We start from the raw sequence: 25,367 nt of genomic DNA on the forward strand, positions 1-25,367 counted from the left end.
AAATAACAAGAACGATCTTTTTAAGATTGGCAGACTCCCACCCTCACACAGAAAAAAACAAACTCACAGCTTTTACTGTGACACACGGGCTGGCGGCTGGCTTCCCAGTGAGCCAGAGGGAGTCTGCATAGCACTGCTGAAACCCGATCAGCTCCTCAAAACGAGGTTTGTAACCAAAGCAATGGCTCACTTCCTCGGCTGGTGTGTGCAGTCAGATCTGGAGAGCTCTGTTGCTTTACACCAAGTAATAACTAGCCTGTCGTGGACCGTGCGACACTTGAAAATGTCTGCATCAGTACCTTAAGACTCATCACCGGGTTTCTTTATTTTCTATTAAAATAAATAGAAGGAGTAAGCAGATATTCACTGTTGAGTTCTAAATGTCTGTACTACTTGTCAGGCCTTGTGCTGGTGCACGTTGCATATAATCTGCCCATGCGTTTGTTACGTTTTCCTCTCTGTTTAGGATATTTCATCAATCATGCATGCAGTTCCTTTGTTGTCTTTCGAAAGAGTGGTGTGGTTTAATTTATAAGAGCCACGTTGAGAAGATGTTTCCTGTTAAAAAGTGAAAGCTCTTCTTACCAGTACTTTGTCTGGAGCTATAACAACTGAACAGTAAACAACTTTAGCTGGGTTTAAGGACTGTTTTCTCCTCCAGAAAGTTTATCACTTCCTCAAGTAGCCAACCAAGGCAGCCTTCACGAAGAGGTCAGTATAAAAGTTAGGTCACTGTACGTGGATGTCACAAACTATAAGAGGCTCTGCCAAAGTCTAGATCCAAAATATTGGTTGGGAATTTTCCACCATCCAGAGATGAAAGGAATCATTTCAGTGATCTAGAATGTGCCCGAAGATACTGAAGATGATTGTAAGGAAAAGATGTGAGGGAATTACAGTGTTAATGTGTCATCGCCACACAGTATTCCTGTGCCTGCCCCTACACATCATGTGGGCAGTCCTGTTCTGTTCTGAGCCTCAGACAGCTTATTCTTGTCTGTTACCTTGCAGCATCGAGAGTTCAAAAAACTTCTCAATCAGACCTGTTGCCCTCATCTCACCACACATGCTATGCTCCCATCAAGAAGGTAGTTACCTTGCCCACCGTACTTTTTCATGCTCTTTTTCCATGTCCAACTTCAAGGGACATGAACTGCTTCTGAGTTGGGGAATCTCCACACCTTACTTATAAATCTAGATCACTGGGTAACACAACTGCAAGTAGCTGGCCTTTGAAATTTCAAGCAAATCTTACTGACTTTATGTCTTTTCAATTCCAGACCTACATGCATGGTAGGCCATTTGGGGAATGGATTTTAAAGACTAGCTTATAGGGAAATTATTGCTTAAGAAGTGAGCAAATCAGGCACCTTCCCAAGCAGTGATTGTGAACCTTCTCTGATTGTCCCTTGACCCTGACTGATTTTTCAACCCAAAATCTTGATGGAAAACTGGGCAGAACAGAAATAGAAAATAAAAGGTGCTGTGGGATGCCGCATGCCCTGGCACATGGTTTTCAATAGTGGCATTGAGACTGGGAGGCTGTGGCTCACATCACTGTAGCTACATGAGCTCATGTCTGTGTTGTTCACATGCTCCCACACTTTCCAGTGAAATGGGAGAGGATGCACTGGCATCACATGAAGAAGCTTTTTTGTCTCTTTCAAATGTCAGCTTTCCCTCTGGAGACTTGTTAAGCACAAAATGACTGTGTCCCCAGGTCATGCATTACTCAGCAGCAACATGAGGCCCCCAGATGTGCTGTGGCTCCAACTCACAGGATGTTCTTTGTCCGGGGGACAATGTTCCAGGTTTTTTTGTTGTTTGTTTGTTTTAATGCATCTGGTAGAAAAGGCTGGAGCCAGTGTACTGATTTGACTTGAACTTGGGGCATCATTTTCAAAGACAAAGATCCTCCTATTTCCCATTCTGTCGTCAGCTCTTGAGAAGAATGGCTCTTTTTTCCCTTCATGTGGGCATTAGGACCATTAGAGACATGGTCCTGCACTGCTGTCCTTCATGCCTGGAGTGTGCATAGAAGCTTGGATGTATTCCATGTCCTAAGTGGTCGTTGGCATCTTCTCAGGCTACAGCTGATCCTTAAACAACAAACGAGTTACAGCAGACCAAATACGTAAAAGGTAAATTTGACCCCTGCTCTGACAATATCACAGCAATTTCCCGTGTTGAGATGGCTTTAACTTGTCACAGTTTACAGAGTGAGCAAGGCTGAGATGTGGCAGTTTTACAAAGATCTTATTTCACTTCAGTTTGAAATCGTTGTAGCATATGGAGATGTTTAGGGATGGCAAGAAGGATCGTTGTGTTTTGTAATAATAGCAGATTTAAAAACTGAGTTTTATTCCGGTTGTACACGTGTGAAAGGCTGCCCCAACTAATGATTTATCAGGCATGAGAGCGCATAAAGGGGTGTTTGTACTCCATCCAAAACTTCTCATAAAGCAGTTTAGTTGCTCAGCTCCGAGCCTTCACTATGAGTTCATATAACTACTCTGCAACTTTGCACACAATAGTTTATGCCAGTTTGACTCCGTTGGTTTCAACAGAGCTTGGTTGCTTTTCCCAACACCAAACATGTCCATATGGTATAAACTTTTTTTTTTTGCTTTTTTTTTTTGTTGCATAAATATAAAATAATGAAGTAAAGCCTAGGAATATGCCAGGGAAAGCACAGTGTGTCTCATATGAACTCAAGATGTCAGCTGTCTTTACAGCAAAGGAAGAGGGATTTTGGCCCAGTTAAAGGTACTCCATTAAGAGACATGTGAGGGATGTTGCAGAGTTACTCTGGGTTACCATTGAAACTACGAAGAGAAACTGATGTCTTCTATAAATGGGACATTTCTATGGGAGGATGAATCTTGAATTCATAAAGACCTATGAACTACTCATGACTCGTTGGTAGGTACTTTTGGTCTCAATGTTGCCATCAGCTAATGGGAATCATTGTGTAAGAGGTTAGCAGTGTGGTCCAAATGTGAGCTGCCTCACAAATACTCTAGAACAAGAGGTGTTTTTACTGTCAGAGCATCCTTGCAGAGCACAGCTTTCTGCAGACGTCTTCAGTTGTAGGTACATTTTTATAGGCCCTTCTTCCAATGTAGATGCTCTACATTGAGGGGTCTCTGTAGACATCTTTCATCACTGCTGCTGACTAGCTTCTGAGGACATCAAGCATGGATCCGTGCTGACAATGATACGGAATCTTGCAACTTTCCATGCCCAAGAATAGGAGTAAAGTTGCCTGGATTATGGGAAAGAATATTGGACCAGGAAGGAAATCGAAAAGTAAGAGGAAAGGACTGAGAATACAGTTAAGTCTTCCAATAATTTTAATAGCTTTAAAAATTTATTATTTTTTTAAGATACAATAATAGCATATTTTTAGGAAATATTTTTAGGAGTTCGATAAAATGAGGAGAGGAAGGCACTAAAGTTGGAAAGGGAAGGGTCATTTGAGCCAAAAAACATACTAAAATGAAACGTGTTTCTGTAACAGCTAATAGAGCCAACAGAATTTATATTAAACTTGTGAAGAAATATGTCCCTAATTCAGGTAAGTGTTTTTTATCCCTTAGTGGAGGAATGTGGTGAGATCTTGCCTAATAATGATTGCTGAATTGTATAAAATAAACCATTAGTGGGGCTACAGGCAGCAGGAACCAGTCTGTTTATGAAGCCTCGTTACAATATTGACCCAATGAACTGTGCAACAGGTGCTGTGTTAGGCCATCCCATCAGCAACAGCCTGTATTGACAATGTTCAGCTATCTCAGTGTTCTTGACTGGATGACAGTCTTGACTTGTCTTTTTGACAAGTCAAAACACTTTTGAAAATCCTGTAGGAAAAAAAAAAAAAACAAAATGTTTTTCTAGACCTGAGTCCATAGGGAAGGTGGGCCAGGGGTTTATGTTGTCTTCCACATAGTCCATCTCTACAGAGTGGTACTGCAAGACAGCTTTTATCTCTCTTTACACATCCCACATTTGAAGACTAACACCCAGATCTAGAGTTAGGAAATAAAATGGGCTCATTTAAAAAAAATAATAAATCATTGCAATGAAAAAAATCATTAAAATCTCAACTGTTTTGTACCTGGTCATTAAATGATCAAGGTAGCATCGTATTGTTACAGCATTAATGACTGCTCTATCAAAATATCTAGTCTCAGTTGAATCATTGTGCTGGATCCCTTGGTTTTGAGTTCTTTTATTATTATTCAGGGTGATCTCTCCCAGCCTGACTGCATGAGTTCCTTTGAACGGTGAAATGCTCAGTTGAGCGCAATTTTTCACATCATTTTTATCAGGTTGATTCATGACTTGACTTGAGCTGTAAGTGAAAACTGTGATGTGTTTATATGTCAGTGGCTGGTCTTCATTGAGGCTTAGGGATGCTGATGGGCACAAGGAGCTTACCTCCTAGGAACTGTGGAAAGAGGAGAGAAGTGTGGCTTCTGTCCAGCAGGGACGGGTTATATCCAAGGGCGAGGTAGTAGCTGCCGTATGATACATCTGACAAAGGGACCTCCAAAAGGAAATCCCAGAAAATAGGGTGTTCTGTCCTGTGCTTCTCTTCCATTTTCCCTTTAAGGGCATATGAGGGCTACAAGAGCACAGTCTTTATTAGATGTAGGACATTAATCACAATTTTCTCTTGGAGAAATTGGCAGTAAGAACTCGGAACAAACAGATTAAACACTGGTGCAGCCCCTAGGAACATTAAAGTAGACATCCTCCACATGAAAGATGGGTAAAACAGAAAGGGCTGGTTCCCTTTTTTACAATGTGCGTAATTCTGAATTGAGTCTCTCTTTGAATTAAACTCTATTGGGGTATGCCTGTTTTGGAAAGAATTTTGTCCTCTTTTGAAATATATATATACATTTTAACTTGTTGATTAAGTTATATTTTCATCCCCGTGGAAGCTAGATTGGTGTCTTGGGAACCTGATGTAGGTCCGGCTGCCTAAATCTATTTAGATCTGTTAAACTGTAGAGCACAGGGGTAAAGTAAAAGGCAGTGCTAGAGCTAGAAAAGAGGGGAACTTGTCTATATCATTTCAGTTCTCCTAGAAGTGGGTGAGGGATGGATATTGAGAGTCAAGGATGAAAAGTAGTGGAATTCAATTTCTGAGACTGAGCTTTGGTACTAGTGAAGTCATACACAGAAATTTCTGTAAAATTCTGCTCTCTGAGCGCTGGGTGTGCAAAGAAACTCTGAAAGTGAGTACCATGAGAAGCAGCCTCCAGCCTCCTCGGGCCTGTGCAGGCACTGAGGTTTAGTCTGAAATCTATGCTGGTATTTTTTTTTAAACCTTCTCCAAAACCTACAGGAAAAGTCAGGTATTTTAACAAATATTATTAAATATTTTAAAGGGAAGAAAAGAGCTTATAATTAACATCTCTCTCAATCTCCTGGTTTTTGTCCTACTTTAAAGCATCTGGGCTCCCGTGTTGACAGATAAAGTCCTTAATCTCTTTACCTCTGTTATATGTGCTCTCCAAGTTATATTTTTCACTTCTAATTTAGTGGCATCTGAGCAGTGTGTGTGGGGAAGTGAGCCAAAGGCTGAAGTGTTTGCAAGAGAATACAGGAACATTTTTTTTGTTGGAAAAGCACCTGAACGACGGATGCCCACAGACCAACCTCATTTGGCTGCATCTGCCTTGGCAGCTGCTGGTGGTGAAGTCTTCTCTGCTCACTGAAATCAGGCACGCTGAACATGCAGGGACCTAATGTGCCTAGCACTGTCGGAGGCACCAGATCCCTAAGCCGTGGGGTTTGGTCACATCTGCTTTCCTCCTGAGCCTACCCGGAGCTGGTCTGAAAGCTTTACAACTCGCAGTACATTCAGTTCATTTTCCTTCTACAAATTCCTGTGCAAAACTGGTGCTGTGTGGAGAATTCCTCGCTGGCCTTCAGAGAAGATGAGCTGTTGTGGATGAACCCAAAGCATCTCCATTCTCATGGGAATCACTTGAAACGTGGCCAGTAAAAGCAAACTGTTTGTTTAGTGGCAGTCATTTTTTCAAGGGTTAGTTTGAAAGGCAGTTTGGCATATGATGCTATTAGTGTCTGAGGTTTAATGGAAGGTTAGATGTCAAAAATCTGGCATATAATTGCATTTAGAGCTGTGAAATCCAAGATTACTTGCTAAATATAAGCCTGTTTTCTGAAGTGTTTCTCCCATGACAAGCAAACAATATGCTCTGTTAGGAACCTCCCACGTCTCTTAAGATGGATTTTGTTCAGTCATGTTTGCTTGGTGGCAATCGGCTACTAAAGTGACTTCGGATGCAGTAAATCTGCTTTGTCACTTAAATGGAGAAAGGCACCATAAAGTCCCTATTATGAAATGTCATGGACACACTTCAGTGCTATTGCTGGGGCTCTGGGTCTCCTTTTCCACTTAGGGAGTTGTTTTCCTTAAAGCACCCTCTCCTGGGATCAAGTGATTCCGTGGCATTTTTGGCTTTTGGAATTAAAAGTTTGTTGTTCTCAGAGTTACAGGGATTTTTAAATTACAGCTTAAACTACAAGCCCTGTGAGCTATATAAAACAAAAGACCAGACCTAAGAATGTGGTTGTTATTGTTTTTTTTTGGTATTCTTTAAACCAAATGATTTTCTGGGGAGTTGTAGAAGGAGAAAGTGTCCTGAAGCTTGGATGCTTGGAGCTCCCAAGGCTGAGAAGGAGATTCTTCATGGAGCTGGGGTGACAGCACAAGCCTGTGCCTGGGATGCATGGCAGAGAATGAAGATTGTCAAGACACCTGCAGTGACATTTTTAAGGCAATCTCAATTTTCACTGTTCTGTCCCACACTTCATAAATGAATAATTGCAAGACATTTTAAAGAGTCTTCATTTCTGCTTCAAGTCAGATGATGTGTCAGTAAGAAATGGTGACTAGAACTGAGTAAATTGGAAAAAATCCTTATGGATATTATTTCAAATTCCACAATGAATTTGGGTTGGCCTGTGTTCAAAAGCCTCTCATGTTAGCTTTGTGGAAAGATTTGGGTGCCAGCATTTTACTAGCACAACTATTAGGAAAATAGGATTTTAAAGCTGAAATACTTTGGTGAGTCATTGGAAGTGAATTTGGTAATTTGGACTATCTAATTCAAATTTTGCACCACAAACATTCAGGTGGCAGCATCATGAACCTGAATTCTTTGCACTTCCCTGAGAGTGTAGTAGAATGTTAGTCAGTAAACAGCTTTTGACATTCAAAGGAAAAAAGAGTCAGAATTTTCTGTTTTCAAATAGTGGAAGTTTAAGATAGGGAAACCATTCCAGGAAACAGTGAGCTACCTTGTTTGCAATATTTATGTTTAAATGGATTAAGAAGTGTATGTCTGATGCATCTGAATCTGTTACCAAGAGCCTGACAATGAGAATGTTTGAGAAGCTACAGGCAGGTTGTTTTTTCTTTACTTTAAATAGAAATACATCTTTTTCAGAGAGACATACATCTCTTGTTAGTATCCATGCAGCTCAGATGTGAAGAACAAAACGCTGCCCATCCAAAGGCACCCTTCTCAAACACTTGGCTCTGGATGGCAGCAGATTCAGTAGGAAAGTTGGAAGTCTTGGCAACTCCAGGTTTATCAAGCAACTAACACTTAATCTTTGCCAGCTGTCTGTGGTTTCCTTCCTACCACTGCCAAACCAATACTAAATATGGGTTTCATATTAGAAATAAATCTTTTAGTATATTACAAGACGGTCATGTTCCTTGAAGTATGCCAAATGGTGAGGAGCAAGACAAAACTTTAAGCATTGTGGTCAGTTTTCTCTCAGAGTAAAGTACTGTTTGTCTGAATTCTGGCCTTTCTTAGGGTTGGTTATCACCATGACTTAATGGGTCATAAACCTAAGAAGAAAGTTGCTGTCTTGGGCTGTGCTGAGCTGACTGTAGACAGTCCAGAGCTGAGCACTCTTCCCAAACCGGGCAACTCCTTGCTGGCCAGGAGGGAGAAGTAGAGGTGAGGTGAGGAGTTGGAAAGGGTGAGAAGTGAGTGTGTCATCAGGAGAGCTGCTTCACTCCGGGCTTGCTCCTTATTATTGCACTAATAATACTGATTACTGTCGCACTGCTCTTTGGGCAGGGAGACGGAGTTTTCATTTGTAATTTCCAAAGCAGCACCCTCTGTGTTCAGAAGGGGTGGACCTAGCACAGGATCTGTGTGATGGCACAAGGGTGGAGCCGGAGAACCATGGAGACCATTGCCTTTTGTAAATCCTTCTATAAAGCTGTGTTACTGCAGGTTACATAATTGTTGTGAGCAGTCCTGGTGTTTACACGACCCATTACAAAGTTCTTTGGCAAGTGCCCACCTGCCACAGCTCAGCCAGCGTAACCAGCCAAATCCTGATCTCACGTCCCCACAGCCCCACTGAAATGGCTTGGATTTACAGGGATCTGAATGAGGTCAGGACCTGGCCCAGGATCCGCAGGGATGGTCAAAGTTGGTGTGTGGAGCTGCACACAAATCCCTGCCTCTAAGCTGGTCATTCTGACTGCGGATCCCTTTAAGGTTTCATTGCCTTAACTTTTTAGGTTGATCTAGCAATTAAAAAATATTATTTCTAGTTGTCAAAACAGAAAAAGGTACAAGAAATATGGATTTCACATCCTTGCACAGAGCTTCTGGCAGCTGGTATTCTTTCTGCATTTGTAATGACAAATAATGTTAACCTTAGCCATTTTGCTTGGCACTTGGGATTGTGTTTTTTATACTCATTATTCCTCTCAGAACAGGGAACAGTTTGTGATCACTGCTTCAGTTTTTCACCAGCCTCATGTCCAAAAACAAGGCTGAAGCCGAAGATTATTTTTTCTTTTTTCTTTTTTTTTCCATCGGAACAAACCCCACATCAATCACGGGATCCTCCAGATGATAAAACTCCTTGCTTCAGAAGGCAGTAGAAAATCTCCCTGCTCTCTCACAAAAATGGCCTGTAACTGTGAGGCCTGGCAGATTCCTACCCCAGGGTTTTGGGTCAGCCAAGCTCCGTCTTTGGTTTTCTTCAAAACTGGCTTCTCCTGCCTGTCTTCTTTTCTTCACGTCCGACTGTCCAGATTTTGCTCCCCAGAATTTGTTTTCCTAAGGGCATGCAAACGAATAAGAAAAAGGCATAAGAACAGAGCAGACAAGAGTAGTTCCCAAGTTGAGGGTCTGCCTGTGCGTGATATCAGCGAAACCACAGAAGTTATCAAAGCAGGCCAGGGAGGCAGGCATATTATGATAATGATAGTAAGTAAGGCTGCATTGCCTGCTACTCTGCCATTTGTCACCTTCCCGAGAGACCTCAAGTGGCCCTTCCGTCTCAAAGCTTTTAGCATGCCCTTCTCCACCGAAGTGAGCAGGCACGTCAGTATTGGTTATTCTTTTGGATGGATCCTTTATGAACTCAGTGGACGGGAAGACCTGCGGCTCTAAAGGGACCTCCTTGCTCACTGGGGATGTTCTCTGCTGTTCTCTGCATACTCGAGGATAAACAGTCACACTCCGCAATTTCATTCATAAATTCATCAAGCTGAAATTAATGTGCGCAGTCAAACGATACCCTGCATTTTCAGTGCAGGGTGGTCTTTTTAGTTTTTGTAAGAATACTCCGGAGAGCTTTTTACCAAAATGGATGTGATATAAGCAATTACTACAATGAATATTTCATTGCTAGACTTGTGAATATGCAAACCCATCTGGTTCAACCTTATTTAAGAGAGTATAAATACTAGCTTATGTTGTTACAAGGAATAGGAACGTTATGATATGCCACAAATTAAACAGTGAGATCCCACACAAAGAACTTTCCTTCCCCATCATGTCTAGGAATATTCTGTACACCAAGGAGAAAATAATACAAATAATACTAAACCTAGAAAACCTTCACTGAATCTGACCTAGCTATCACCCCTCAGCCATCAGATTTTGCAATAAAGCAGAAGCTGATCAAATGCCACGGAGCTGCTCAGGGTGCAGGGAAGTCTCCCATGTATCAAGATATTTACTGAACAACCTTAATATCTTGAATCGAAACAAATGGGGCAGCTTTATCAGTAGACCTTCACTGCTTTTCTAATCCTGTTTCTCATGCAAGCTCATTGTAATAATCCAGGCTGGATATTGTCCAGGCAGCTGGTGGATGTTGTTATTCTTCCATTGACTTGACAATGAAGGTGCAGGCCAAGAGTGAGAACCTGGAAGAATAATTGCCTTGACCACAGAGGGGTGGGAAAAGGCATCACTGGCAGTTTTGGAAGTAGCAATTACTAAAAGTCATGCAAAATCCTCTCCATCTCTGTCTGCATGATTGGAAGGATTCAGTTCTGCATGCCATCACTTGTTTTTTTGGCTTGGAGAGGTATTTGGAGGTTCATTCATTACTTGCTATAATCCCTCCCAGTTCAGCTGTGCTGAAAGTGAAATATTTACATTAGAAATAACATCATCACTGCCAATAACTGAACTGCCCATTGTAGAACCTGTGAGGGAAATGAAGTCTTTATAGTGCACTTTGCTATGCCATTCTCTGGATCACTCAGATTTTTCTCCCCTGGTACCATGAAGTGTGTGTGACCTTCGGAATAAACTATGAGCACAGCCAGTGTTATACTATACAGAAGTAGGTTTTTGAGTACTTCCCGTTTGAACTACCTACCACTTGAATCTGACCAGGTTTTGGGGCTTCTTGGCTAGGTCTACTCTCTTTAGACTTTGTCTTACTCTCTGCAGATTTATATTGCCCTGTTAACACGATTCAAGTCCAAATACTACATCACAGCTGTGGGCTTTTGGGCAGCCCTCCAGCAATGAGCTGAATCTTTCTCTTTTGCCTTGCTTTTAATAATTCTATTATATGTGGACAGAGCTGCTGCTGCTTTTAATGCATGTCTTGTTGAAACTTTGCAGGCTCCTTTGGATTTACACAGGACTCTGTTATAAAAGGCGAAACTAAATCTCTTATCCATCCCACTCCCAAATCTGTGTGTTTCTCTTATTTCCAAACACTTCATTTAGAAAGCTGGCCAGAAAAGCCTGAGCTAATGTCACGTGCCTCATTCAGTTCAGTTGTTTAGTCCAGACAAGCTTTGCTTTTGTAAACTTTTTTGGAGATATAGAATTAAATGTGAAACATGAGTCAAACAGTTTTTGGATGTGTTTAGCTTGGAACACTTTGTAGTTGTAATGTCCTGATTCAATACAGGAGAATGTACTTTTTTGCCCTCCAACAGCTTTCTAAGATGGCTTTCAACTGGATAGATATGTACTTACTCATCTTGCTCCTGATTCATTTGCTTTGGTTACTCCATCTCCTGCAAGGCAAACCAAGGAACTGTGCCAAGAAAACTCACATTTGTGTTTCTGTGGTTTCAGAACAAGAAGAAAGCCTCGATCTGCAGGATATGTTCCCATCCTTGACAGATTTTAGAAAAAGCAGGCACAGAATCCAGTTTAGGCAACCACTGTAGCATAAATGCTTTACACAGACCAGGTATGAGCTTATGGCCAGGTAGTCCTTGAGCATATCCATGTAGCGAGACTCTCATCTAATCCATAAGCCTGTAGGCAAACCCCATCCCTTTTTAATATCTGAAGGGCTGCCTGGGGATTGGAAAGACACTTTGGTCCAGGTTTGAGTAATTCTCTACCCTGGTTCTTTCATCTCAAAGGCTTCTTTGTACGGGACTACTCCCACTGATATTCCAGTGTCTGGTATACCATTTTGCAGCTCTCTTGGTATGGGCTGCCTTTTTATCCCTCCAGCTTGGGTCTGGCTGCTTCTGAATGGCCTTACTCTTCCACTGCCAGGCCTGGCTTGCAGACCTCAATACATGCAGCAGGTGAACGTCAGCAGAGCATGCGTGTCCCTTCTGGACAGTCCTGCTTGGCGTTTAGGGCAGGGGGACAACGTGACTTCTCAGGAGGCTTGTCTAGGCTAAGCTGGTGTTTCATCAGTTGGTACCTGGTTTGAGGAAGAGAGGTGCCAATCGCCGGCTGTGCCCTCACATTAAAGCGTTTTGCACATCATGTAAACATTGCTTATCACTGAGTTCCTGTCTTGCAAGCACAGCATGAAGAATTAGTTTTGGCATGGAACAAATAACAGTAATCTACAGCCACCTTATCTGTCCTGTATCAAGGTCAGAGCATTCCTGACCCAAGCTCTGGTTCGGGCAGCTTGGAGCTCTGTGCGTGTTACGTGGCTTAAAGGTTTTCTGGAACAAAAAGCTATTCAAAAATCTGATGGAAAACACAGAAAAGGCAGGGCATGGGTTGTTATCCTAAGTCAGCTCGTGGAAACTTGTTGCCAACTGAGCCAATATTTTCCACTCATCTGAGATAGTGATGGAGGTCAATGTTCATTTATTACCTCAGCTGGCCTGAAGTGTCACCAGTGGTTGTTTGTCTCAGCTATGCACCTCATGCAGCTACAGGCTGTAGCCTTGGCTGCGTGACAGTGCAAAACCAAGAGGGACCCTGTCTGAAGTCATGTTTTACTCAGTTACCTCTGGCCAGATTCATTCCGTTACACTGCACGGTCGTGATGTTTGCTGGCCAAAGATGCGCCCGTGTAAATCAGGAGTGACTCAGAGAGCCACGGTGGATGGTGGAGGATTAGCAGAGGCCTGGTGTCTCCATCACAAGAAAAGAAGTTGTGTCCGTATGAATGGCTCCGTGTTAGCTGTCCCCAGGTGCTGGGTCTCTTTGCGAACATTGGAGGCCGTGCCTGGGGTCCGCGCCGTGTGAAAGAACAGTGCTAATACGATCAGCTTTGGCAAGTTATTGAGTCAGACCTCTCGTCGTAGTCCACGTGTTTAGTTCAGCAGTCACTTGGCTCTCAAAGTAGGCTCTACTGTGGGAACAGAGTTTTTGTACAAAAGATCCAATTAAAGATTTTTTTTCTAAAATAACCTGTAATTGGTTGTTACGGGAAACTATTGAAATTCACGTTTCAGCCTAAAAGTAAGCTTAGAAGCATTACATTTTGGAATTTCATAATTCTTCTCCCACTAGCAAACTTGGAAATCTCTTTCCCTTAGCTCTGGACCCAGACACGATTTCTTTTCATTTCTGGAGCTGTAGACATACTCCAGACTCTGAACATGCAATATTTGTTCTGTTCTGGAAAGCTTCAGGTGTGGACAAAAATGGAATCTACAGTTCCTCCAGATTTTGTCAAATCTGGAAACACAAACAGAAGAGCTGGCATTTTACTGTTGCAACTGGGCACTGGTCTGTATACCTCCTCATGATTCTTATGCATCATACTGCTGAGCTGTGACCCCCTGTGGCCAATATGCAAGACCATTGCTTTGCATTTTTGACCACCACTCTCCAACCCTCAATTCTTTGGTTTCAGCAGCTCTTTAATCTCCTGTAGATTATTTTAACATTTTTCTTGTTTGCTTTGTTTAATCCTTTTGATGGTTTCTTTTTCTTTCTTTTTTTTTCTTCCTTCCTTCCTTTCTTTCTTTCTTTCTTTCTTTCTTTCTTTCTTTCTTTCTTTCTTTCTTTCTTTCTTTCTTTCTTTCTTTCTTTCTCTCTCTCTCTCTCTCTCTCTCTCTCTTTCTCTCTCTCTTTCTCTCTTTCTCTCTTTCTCTCTCTCTTTCTCTCTTTCTCTCTTTCTCTTTTTCTCCCAAGTGATGTAACAGTTTGTGACCAGATCAAGTCATTATCAAACCAGTCTGTGGTTCTGGATTTGTCATGTACCTTCACTATGGAAAGTAATGAGCTGCGGAGCAAGCTGCTGAACGGATAAATGGTTGTTTATCAGATCAGCCTTAGCCAGTGATTGTAAAGGGATGTTTTTCTAACCTTCTGCTACCTGGGGTTGGAGTTCTACAGGGGTCACTGATGGGATGTTTGCCAGCCTTTATGTTTATCATCCAAAGTTTTTCAAAACAGGGTGAGAATCTCCATCATTGGAGTTACAATAGTATGTTTGTCACTCTCACCTGCTGACATCTATGGTATGAACAAGACAGGGCATTGTGGGTGGGGTTGTTCTCTTGCAATATTTGCTGTCTTAGTCTTGTGTGGTCTTTGCCAGTATGCATTTACATCCCTTTTGGTAGATGATGTGTTTTTATTCTCAATTTGGGAAAATGGCTGGCTGTTGAAAAGGGTTCTCTTTTCACCTTTTGTAAGTCAGAGAGAAAAACAGAGAGAAAGTTAAGGTGAGATAGAACCTAAGTTTTTTACTCCACTACCTTTGTTTTCTTTCGGTGATCCTGAAATTCATTATTGAACTTTTGCAGCACAGTGAGACAGAAGACATGAGGCTTAATTCATGCACACACAGACAAGCACAGGTAGTTAAGTCATGTAGTCTTTTATTGACATCCCCTGTTTGTTGGCTAGGATATCGGTAGCGGACTTATTTTCCTACAGATTCTTTTGCTCACAGGCTTTTGTGTGTGTTATGGGAGGAAACACAAGGCACTTCCCTGTGCAGAGAGAGATTGAGATGAAGGGTTGATCCAGTTTATACTAGATGTGTATGCTGTGAACGCAGTGTCAGAGGAGATAATCAAGCCTCTGGGATCTTCTGATGCAGCCTATGCAAGACCATGGGATGCTTCTTTTGGAGTTTTTAAGGGATAGGTAATCACGTTTCAAGTGGAAATAGCATCTTTCTTTTATTAAAATGTCTGTATTATAAATACAAAGTCCAAACTATAACCCTACTTTTGTTTCTCTGTTTTTTGGGTTTAGAAATGGACATAATCGGAGAGAGCCAGCACCAGAACTGATCTCTTGCATCGCATGATGACCTAGAACAAAGCTCAAGATGTTGTGTGACCTCAAGAAAGATCAGGTCAGGACTGACATGCTCTATCATTCTCCCTCCTGATATAACATTTTCTTGGTGAAGCATTTTTTCTCCTTGTTTTGCTTTCTTCTTCATGTATCTAGACAAACTTGCAACCACAGACATAGGGAGAGAGCAAAGATGTAAAATACTATGCTGTCTGAATGGTGGCTGTGCTTGGATAACCATTGATTTGTCTCAGAGCCCTGTGTGTCCACACCTGTCCTCTGAGATCAGGCCATGTAAAAATCCTGTCCTTTCCCTAAAAGTGCACTTGTCTGGCTAATGCTTAGGACGTAGGTGCAAAATGGAAGTATGTAAAACTCCTGAGAAGCAGGGCTATATCAGGTACTGATAAATGGTCTATTTGTAAATTAAATGTCGGTAGAGTAACCCAAGATCTTTACTTCAAGTGGAGTAAACCCCATTTACTCACATTTTTCTGTAGGTATTTTTCTGGTGTTGAATGTGGTCTCTCTCTGCTGTGGTAGTCTTACTGGTGAGGGAATGAGAGTGGGGAACTGTAAATCCATTTGGTTCAGATAATATGTTACACGAACTCAGTTGTTGGGAAGGGAAAAACAGACAATATTTGTTTAGAAAGTGCAGCTTGTTCCAATTTGTGACCAAGCAAATTAAGAAGATTGAGTTTTGTGGGGGTATTTTTAAATGTGGCAGTGCAGGGGTGGGAGGGCTGCCTGTAATCATGAAAGCCTATGAAATAAGATTTCTTTTTTCCTAAAGAGAAGAGCCCATTAAGGAATTTTAGCGTATAAGCCGTGTAGTACCATAACACCTCTGCTCTTGGCGTGTTCAGCTTACCTTCTCCTGCAGAGTTTTCTGCCCCAGCATCCCAATGTCTCCTCCGGCTTTCTCCTCCCTATCTTCTCTTCCTCTTCTGCTCCATTTGGGGTACGAGGGGAAGGAGGTGAGGGGTCTTGCTTAACATTCCAGCTCACTTTAACCTCCCAACAGAGCTGGCTCTCAGCTTGGGTAGGAAACGATGCAGCTGTCATCTCAAGCAGGGGACAGGGATCAGCAGAGGGGTGCAGGGCACGATGGGCTGGACCTCTGCACCAACACGGGAGGTCCCAGTCAAACCAGATTTTGGTTGAAAACTTGCAACAGATCAACCAAAATCCTTCAGTTTGCAGCGGGAATTGTTGGATGAAGACCTATGGTCTGAATTGTACAGGAAAGTAGATTTTGACAGACAAAATGTTTCATTTGGTCTTAAAACTCTGAAGCTCTTCACTTACTGGGGAGAGGCAACTTCCAGTCATATGTAAAAATGCTAGCTGCAGGGACTGTCAAAGGAGTTTAAAAGAATTAGGATCTTGGCTGTCAAATAACCCTTCATAGCTGTTGCAGGAAAAAATGGTTGAACAATTTATTTTCTGGCTGTTTAAAGTTTCGCTCTTATGCTACTAGGAGGAGTTAACATTTTTATGCTGAGTTAGGGTGTTGCCTACTAGAGAGGAAGATATATATGGACCTCATTCTTGGGAAATGTACTCCTCTGTGCACTACGAATGAATCAATTCACTTAGAATGGAACTGCATAGGTGTCCTTTGGTGACACAAAACTGCCACGAAACTCAGCAAAAAGCTGGGATTGCAAGAAATAGATGTCATAATGAGTAATTGCTACCAAAAGGGAGGGCTCTGTTTTTGAGCTAATTGGGAAAACTGATGATGTGTTATGGAAGGTGGAAGAGGACATTTCATGAGATATTCCCACAATTGGTTCAGGTTGGGGTGGCCTTTTTAAGGAGCTGGTTTAACCAATTCCTTCGTCCCCACAAACATTACATAAGAGCTGCTGGCAAAACTAACACACACACACACTTCTTGTACAAAGGACTAAAAAACCGGCCCAGATGTTTACAAAGCAACCACAAGAGACAGGAAGAAAAACAAACATACAGAGATGTTTTAAATGCAGAGCAACCAACAAGCATAGGAAAAAAATATCCAAGTTCCTGGCAGTAGCTTTTGAACATGATGAAACCATTTGGGACAGCCATCCTTCAAACTTGCCTCATGGCAGGTTTGAATTATCAGTTATGTTTTCATTCATTACTTAAGGCCAAAGACTTCATCTTCCAGTATAGACCTACCTTTCTCTTCAAAGACACATGGAGAAGGTAAGGCACATCTTCATCTATTTCTTGATTATTTGTCCTAGTGGAGTAACCCGGCTTGCCCCTACTTTGCTTCCTCTGACAGAAGCTCTGCAGCAAGGACATAAAAGAGGATGCTTGTCTCCCTGCCTTCCTCTTTGAGCGAAATGGCACTGCTAAGCACTTCCTGGTGAGCCTGCAAGCTGCCTAGGGACATAGGCAGCCTAGACCTTTGCAGATCCAAAAGTGTGTTGGACCACTGTGTAAATTGCTGCATGTCTACTTTCTTCAGACAGTGCAGTGAGGAGTCTGGTTTCTGCACCAACTTGTTGGACTTCTTTGCCCAAAGCCACAATCCTCATGATTTTTAGGTCAGGAACAAGAGCTTTTTTTCTTGGAGGTATAATTTTGCTTGTCTCCTTTGTTTGCTTAAGTGAACATAGTTTGGAAATGTAGTGCATTTGGACAGACACTTGAATTCATACAGTCACTCCTAAAATGCAGCTTACATTTTCCAGATGGCTTAATAACAAAGCTGATGTAATATTCTTTGCACATACATAAAAGTATTAAAGGATCTCACCGACTCACGTGCCTAGGTGAGGTAGTCCTGAACTACCAAACACAAGGCTAATTTAGATCTGTACACAAATGGATGAAGGTACCAGGAGCAATGCTGCTTTTTGTTGAAGAAGACCATGCACTGTACTCCTAAGCACTACAGAACTCTGTAAAAGCTGTTTACTTCAGCTTCTGGTGTCCTGAATTTGCTGGAGGAGGGCATGGCTTTTGTCCTCCTCTACCTACAAGTCAAAATGCTTGAAGAGAAGACGAAAAATGCTCCTTTCAGGCAGGAATGTGGAGGTTGCAATTTATCGTTCTGGACTTGAAAGAGTAATTTTCAGTTCCAACTTGTTTGAAGAGGAATGGGCTGGTGAAAGAATTTAAGGGCACTTCTGAAATGCAAAATGTTGCCTGTCTATGGAATGGCCCAGAAATGAAACATCCGTGAGGATCTATGGCTCAGATATTCCACACTGCCTGGACAGAATAATGAAACACTTCTCCTGAGATTTATGAGCTTGGAAAATAGACTGCAGACTTCGAGCAAGGCCTGAAAATACTACAGACTATATAGTTGGAGTCTCTTTTTGCATAAGCACTACAGGGTGGAAGTATTGGGAAGGAATCAGAGATGAAGTGTAAATGCAAACGCAGAAAAAAATATATTCTTTACTGTCATGAGACTCTCAAGCTGCAATTCTGAAAGAGACTTTATCTTTCTAGTGTAAATTCCCTGTTCCTTGTTTTGTTTTCCTAACTAGGTACTGCATCCAACTTCCTACCATTGCGCTGCGAGGTGAGGTGCGGGGGGGGGAGCATGAATTTGGGTGGGAGCTTCTCTCTTTAGCAAACGTGCAGGCAGCAGAGATGGTGAGTTCAGGTTCCTTCACCTTCCTCCGTGAAGGCCAGGGACTGGCAGGCACATGCTGTGGACGCTGTTTCATCGCACACTGTGAATGCTGATCTGTCCCCTCCTGGCGAGTAAAGGAGGAGCAAGGCAGTGACTTGCCCATTTGAAAATAATGCCGTTTCCTATGAGAGAGTGGAAATGATCAAATCCTAGAAAACAGGAACTTGAGGTTAGCCAGACCATCGCAGCCCCACCGCCGTGTCAGCTCTAGGAGGTGTCTGACGTTGCTTCTCTGTCCTGTTCCTGAAAAACTGCAGCGATTGGGATTCCCGGCCCCGGTTTGCACGGGCTGCACAGTTCAATTTTTTTCCTTGTCTGTAGTGCCAATCTCTCTTGCTGCGAGTGTTTTCTATCAAATGTCTGTCATAAAGCGTGAGGTAGGTAATCTGGCTTCGCAGTCACATCTGCTGATGGTATTGTTGGTATTATTATTTTATCATCACTGTGCTTTTTAACCGTTCAAACTGCAGGTTTCAGAGTGATTTTGGGTGCGAGAAAATCTTCGTTACGTGATTAGATGTGTCAGCTCCAGGAATGAAATCTCACCCACCAGTCCCAGCTCTCCGTTCTGAGAGCAGGGACCAAAACCTCCCGCGTACACACCCAAAGAGGGACCGGTTTTTGCTGTCACCTCTTGGATGCCTTTCGTGGGGCCAGGTTCTCAGTAAAGCTTTAGGGCACCAGCCCTGAGCTCTGCTGAAAGCCCAGCTAGCAACTTGGGTGCCACGGTGGGGAGCTGAACTCCTTTGAAAATCTGGTGCTGAGCCCTGCTGTAAAAAGAGCCAGCTTTGCAAGGTTGCCCCAAATGTACCCCAAAAGAGCCTGCAGTCTAAATAAAGAAAACAAAGCTGGGTCTATACCTGCACAGCCGAACAGGACCTGGAATAATACAGGGAAGAGTGTTCAAAAACTAGGAAGGGGAGTGCATGCCCATCACCGCTGTTCCCCTAGGTTACAGAGGAGGCTTTTTAGTCGTTACTTAATTTGCATTTGTTTGTTTTCCCAAGACTTCTACAGAGCGAAAGAAATAGGTTTTAGTGGCTGTTTGGAAGAATTGCATGTTAAGGGCAAGGACCGCTCCCTAGATAATCCCTGCCTGTTATTCATCATGCTGTAGATTGTTATTAGCCTGATGGAAACTGTTTCTCAGTGGCTCTGCGTTCCTGGTGGGGACCCTGTAAACTAACGGGGCATGGGGCTTGGCTGGTGATTTCCTAATAAACGCCATGTGCAAAGACAGAGCAGAGAACGTTTTGGGGGTGGAGAATGAGAACAAGTGCCTTGTATGTGATGATTGATACTGCCAGGCGGACAATAATTATGATTTACACACGATTTCTTTATTCTTGAGGGGAAATCCCAGTTGCCAAGTATGTTAACGATGTATGTAATGGTGTGTTAACGGACACCATTAGTTTGCTGGACAAAACTGAGACCTCTGCCAAAACAAACCTTCTCCAATGGTACATTTTATGGATCAGCGGATTCTGCAAATGCTTCGGAGTGGAACTGAATGGTGGGGCACACGCTTCAGGAACGGCTGGCAGTTTCCTAACCGCAAATTTAAAGGTATCTGCTAGCAATTAAACGCACTTGAGCATTTTCTTAATTTCAGCATCTTACCGTTTCTCTATGAGGTGCAATAATTGCAGTCCGGAAATAGTTTGTTTTAACATTATGACAGAAATTAGTACGGAAAATAGCCCCAGCTTGTGTTAAGTTCTGCGCCGGCAGACCCCTGGCTCGGGGCGATTTAGGAGCACCAAGAGGTGCTTGGTGCCACAACTTGGGGAAGCACTGGTGGCAGGGCTGGTGTCCTCCTGCACCAGTGGAGGCAGGGTGGCTCGGCACGTGGTGAAGGCGAGTCAAGGTGTCACGGGCTGGGGCAGGCAGAGTTAGAAACACAGATACAGGCGTGTGCTCTCTGGGGGAGCTGCCTGCAGCTGGGCAAGAAGAATCTGTGCTGCGGAGGCATGCGATATCACGCGCATGCCCAGGCTGCAGCGCTTTCCCTGGAAAAAGCTGAACACATTTTGCAGTTCAAGTTCCTCCGTTTGATGCGTGGTTCATACAATATTTTGTGGGATGGGGATTTTCTATTTCCAACAAAACTGGTTTAATTCAAACTGCGGGGACTTCTGCAGGATCAGACGCTCAGGGCAGCAGAGGACAGGAACATCCTCAGAGCGTTGTGTTGTAGTACTTCCACAGGGTTTGGATCAACTGTCAGATGCGAGCTTCCTGCACTCTCAGAAACCTCCAACATTTTTTCCTGAAGGCCAAACTATGCGATCCATTCACTCCAGAGCAGAACTTCTAGACTCTCCCTGTACTTGTTTCTGCTCGGCCTTTTGGAATAGATGTGCTCGGTAAAGCTCATTAAAGCAGTTTATTGCCTCAGTTATGAGTCTTCCTGTATTAATACAAGAAGTTTGGAGCACAAATATGGGTTAAATAAATGGCTGACAAGGGTAGAGTGATCCAGGAATGATGCTGGTTCTTCCTTTGAAAAGTTTCCATTCATCTCAGACACGATAGCCTAATCTTTGACTGAGACAAGAGTTTTACCTGGATAGTTTCCAGTCATGTTAATGGGAGCTGTGAAAACCCAGTGCATATCAGCAGAAGAAGTGGCCCCTTTTTCAAAGGAATGGTTTTGGTTGTTTCTTCATGCATTACAATAACCAGCCACCAGACTTAATTGCTTTTTGTACCACTTTCCCTCCCCTCCTCGTATCTTTATCTCCTCATGCCATAAAAATACTGCACTTTAAAATGAAATCAAGGAGACAGAAAACAGAAGAGCCACGTTTTGCATGAAAGAAGAAACACATGTTAGGAATAAAGACTCAAAACGGGCAAACACATTGAAGACATACATGCCTTCCCCTCCCTGTTTTGCACCCTCGCAGGCCAGCAGGCGTGAAGCTGCCCTCGTGCCTCGACATGCTGTGAGGGGGCTGAGCTGTGGCTGTGGCAGTGAGCAGCCATCGTCCCCAGAGAGCGGCCTGCTGTCATCGCCAGAGAGCGGCCTGCCATCGTCCCCAGCGAGGGGCCTGCCATCGTCCCCAGCGAGGGGCCTGCTGGGCCCGGCACCAAGTGGGGAGGTTCGCTGGTGGGTGACGATGCGAGCAAGTTGTGGTGCTTTTCTTGGAGCCGAGAGCACTGCTGGCACAAGCGGGTGAAATTCCTCCGACAGAGCCAGAGATGACCCGGGATGTTTGTGAAGGGGGTAGTTTGTTCGCAGTGCTGCCGGGGAAGGACAGAGAGGCCTGGGTTAATCATGTTCTGCAGTGATCCTGCTTTGGGCACCCAGTGTATGCTTGCACTGAAATCAGACCCGGGTCAACTTCAAGCAACCCGGCCCAGGTATTCCAGCATGGATTATGCAACTTTCCCATGGAAATGCTCAGCTGACCCGCTTACAAACATCTCCATACTGCTGCCCTCACCTGAGCTGGGGTTTCGAGCTGCTGGGGTTGTGCCAGTGCTGTCCAGCAGTGATGCTAGTGCAGGCAGAGCTGGAGAACAAAGGGCTCTGGGGGAGCCTGACTCCACCTGGGCCTTCTCCTTCTTTTCTTCCTTGCCAAGAAAAATAAAAATATATTCCCCCCTCCAACTCCTTGAAAAGGAGGGGGGGAAGGTACAGAAATATTTTAAGTACTTGTTGTTTTTCCTAAGGGGAAAAATGCAATGTGGTTTCATTCTAGCCATGCAAATATTTATGTGAGCAAGGGAGAAGCAAGATCAGAGAGGAAGGCTGGGTTTGGTTGTGACATGAGCTTTGGTGCCAGAGACGTGGATTTACTCCTGGCTCAGGCACAGATCGCCTGTCTGACCTTGGGCCAGTCACGCTCACCTCTGTGCCCGCAGCTGCCCAGCTGCTCGAGCCCCCATTTCTGTATTAGCTGCCTAGGGCTAGGACAGCTTCAGGGTAAAAAGTAGCTTTTTCAACTCAACAGGAACTCCAAAGGAACTCCTAACACTTTGGAAATGTAGTAATAGTGGAAAATGATGGCAATTTGAGCTAGGGAGGATACCTCCAAAATTTGTACAGTACCGTGCACACTGTGCTTGATTTGCTGGCGTCTTCTGAGTGCTACTGTAATGCAAACAATGGTCTGCATTCAGTAAGTAGCTCCTCAAATTTCCTGTGGATATCCCCAGCAAATCTGTATTTAAATAAGCAATAGTTTCTTAATCCGGGGCTGCAAGTTGCTGGGGCAATTTGTACTCAAGGTGAATGCTGAGGTTAGGGAGATGTTGAGATGTATATGAGAAGCTTGCCATCCAAATTGTTTCCATCTGTTTTCATCATGCCCCACTCCTGCAGAATAAACCAAACATTTTAGCTTTCAGCCATTTCCTTCTGGACTCTGTAAAGCTACCTGTGCTCAGAAGCATTATTTGGTGTCTTTAAGTGCTTTAGTCTGATGTTTTTACAGTTGTATTCAGCCAGTCAAGAAAACCGCCTGTAAATAAGCAGACAGTTAGGAAAGGCGGCTGAAAAAAAAATGGAGAAGCAGTTTCATTAAATGAAAAAATCCATCAGTTTGTATTATTCAAAGCATAAAAATATTTCGGTAATACATTTCGGATATACTAGAATTTCTTGACAATTGTGTAGTTTTGCCCTATCTTTTTTTCTACTTCTTCCCTGCCAAAATTTCCAGGGCTGTAGAATTTAGTAACCCATATTTCAGCTCATGCCCGGTTTCCTCCATGTTTCTTGTGTCATATCTGACTGCTTGGACACATCAGCCCAAATATCCCAAGACTCAGACCTGTGTTGTTGGGACTGAGGGTGACATGTCCACCTCCAGTGTGCACCTATCAGAAAGGGATAATCGTTTTAAATCGCTGTTTTTGCTTCTTCTGATAAGATAAATGGCAATCTCAAAGTTTTGCTAAGTATTTTCATGTAGAAAAATGGAAGGGGGAGGTATGTCAAAAGTGTTTTAAAGAAAAAAAAGCAATTAGTTGTCTGCTGCAGTCATGCATTACCTTCTTCAGATCTTGAAGACCAGAAAGGATCAGAAAGAATCTGTCTGGTAACTGAAAATATTTCTTCCCAGAGGAGTAAATATATTCTACCCTTTCTTTTTTAGCTAATCTTATTTGTGTTTAGTTCTGAAGAGTGATTTTTATTTGCTGGTTGCCCAGTTGCCCAGATGTATATGTTACCTTAAAAAAAAAGTAATTGATTTTTAGCCAAAAGGACAGGAGAAAGGTTAGGAATGTGCAACACAGTTTCTCATAACTTTGGAGGAGGCAGATGTTTCTCTTCTGGTTCCAACCTTCATTTTCTTTGCATGAAGAACGAGTTCTTTAAAACCAAATAAATATCCCTTTGAGAAGAGCGTGGTTCCCACTGTTATTCTTTAAATTAACTCTTTTGTGGCTAAGGCTGAGCTTAGCTTGTTGGTTTTGTATTGCCAAAAATAATGGAGCAAAAGAGACAATGTAGTGTGAATTTTTGTATAAATTGCTTCAGTTATTATTCTCAAGAAAAAAGTAACAACAGCAACAACGAAACCTCTGACATCTGACAATATGAATTTTCATTACTCATTCTCGGTAATGTAAATATGACTAAAAATATTTTTTCTTGCAATTAAGATTTCATTTAAGCATTCATAATTGCAAACATAGCAGCACATATTTCACATCTGTAAAGATAACAGAGAGTGCAGTTGTATCTGCCAGCAGTAACCCGCTCTGGGCATTTACTGAGGCAGGCAGAAAGGAAAGACAAGTGAAGGTTGTTACGGATGGTAACAGTGCACAAGATGGATGTCGCCTGTCCCAGACTGGAATGACTTGTCTGTGCCGTGCTTGTCTTGGTGATGGAGATGGTGGGATGCCGTTCTCCTTGGGCACTGGGACCAAAACGTCAGGTAGGCTTAGAAAAGTCTCCAGTAGAAAGATAAGTGGAAAATGTCTCATTTCAGGTTAATACTCTCCCTCTGCTGACACTGGGGATGTCCTGAGACAAGGACTGTAGTTAATTCCGTGCTCCACAGCCCCCGATTCCCAGGGAAAAGGACCGAAATGTTTACCAGGGCAGAAGGCCTGGCAGGGGAGTGTATCTGTGTGTGGCTGGGAATGGACACTCCGAGATCTCTAGGGCCTACTGAAGCAAGGCCAGAGGCTGGGGGTCACTGGTAAGGTAACCTCGGCCACAGTTTGGATTTAGTCATTTGTCTTTGTAGAGTCTGACTGATGGGAAATGTGGACAAAAGCCTTTGTGAAGCTCTGCTTGCCATATGGAGCTGTACAAGGCCACTACGGAGGTTGGCGTGTTTACTCACCAGGTCTGCAAGAGGCATTTGGTTCCCTAAGTTTATAAATCAACACGGTGACCCCTTTCCAGAGGATGGGGGAACGGCTGAGGAATTGCAGAAACCAGTGTCTGAAGTGTACGTGTGTTTAGCCATCGTGGGACCAATGACCTTCGCCATCTTCCTCTCCTCCCTGCTCCGTCCTGAGTCCTGGGCAACACGGGCTTTCAGAAGTCCTCACTGGGAAATCCTGGGAGGAAAGAGAAACGTGAAAAACAGAATAAGGTAAAAAGTGCCAAGGAGGTGTGAGACAACAGCTGCCTGCCAGCGCTAAGGAAGCTCGTCGTAGTCGGTGAAGCACAGCCAGTGTGCTGAAAGACGTGACAGTCCGTGCGTGTCCTGAGTCGTGGTGGGAATTTGGGCTAGCCGATGCAAGCTCTAGTGGTGTAGTAGTCAGGAAACGAAGTGTGCATGGAGTTGAGGCTAAAACCACATCATCCAGGCAAGATCAGACCTGAGTGATTCACCAGTCGTCTCGTGGACCCAGTGGCTGCTCGTGGGTTGTGAGACCCTTCCCAAGAACCTTGATAAGGTTGGAGGGCAGGACTGGAGGTTGTTCCAGAGGGGAAGGAGGGCTTTTCA

General features: G+C 43.3%; 1 long non-coding RNA gene across 6 annotated transcripts in view; it reads left to right on the forward strand.

Moving 5' to 3' along the window:
- LOC310903429 overlaps window positions 1-25,367 on the forward strand; it is a 334,064-nt gene that overhangs the window by 54,316 nt on the left and 254,381 nt on the right. For all 6 annotated transcript variants that reach the window (XR_014587518.1, XR_014587519.1, XR_014587520.1 and 3 more), the window contains one exon: window positions 14,751-14,853. This is a non-coding gene — a long non-coding RNA (uncharacterized lncRNA). The remainder of the gene's footprint in view (window positions 1-14,750; window positions 14,854-25,367) is intronic.

The sequence above is a fragment of the Anser anser genome (genome assembly GCF_964211835.1).
Source record: "Anser anser genome assembly, chromosome: 8".
Taxonomy (NCBI): Eukaryota; Metazoa; Chordata; class Aves; order Anseriformes; family Anatidae; genus Anser; species Anser anser.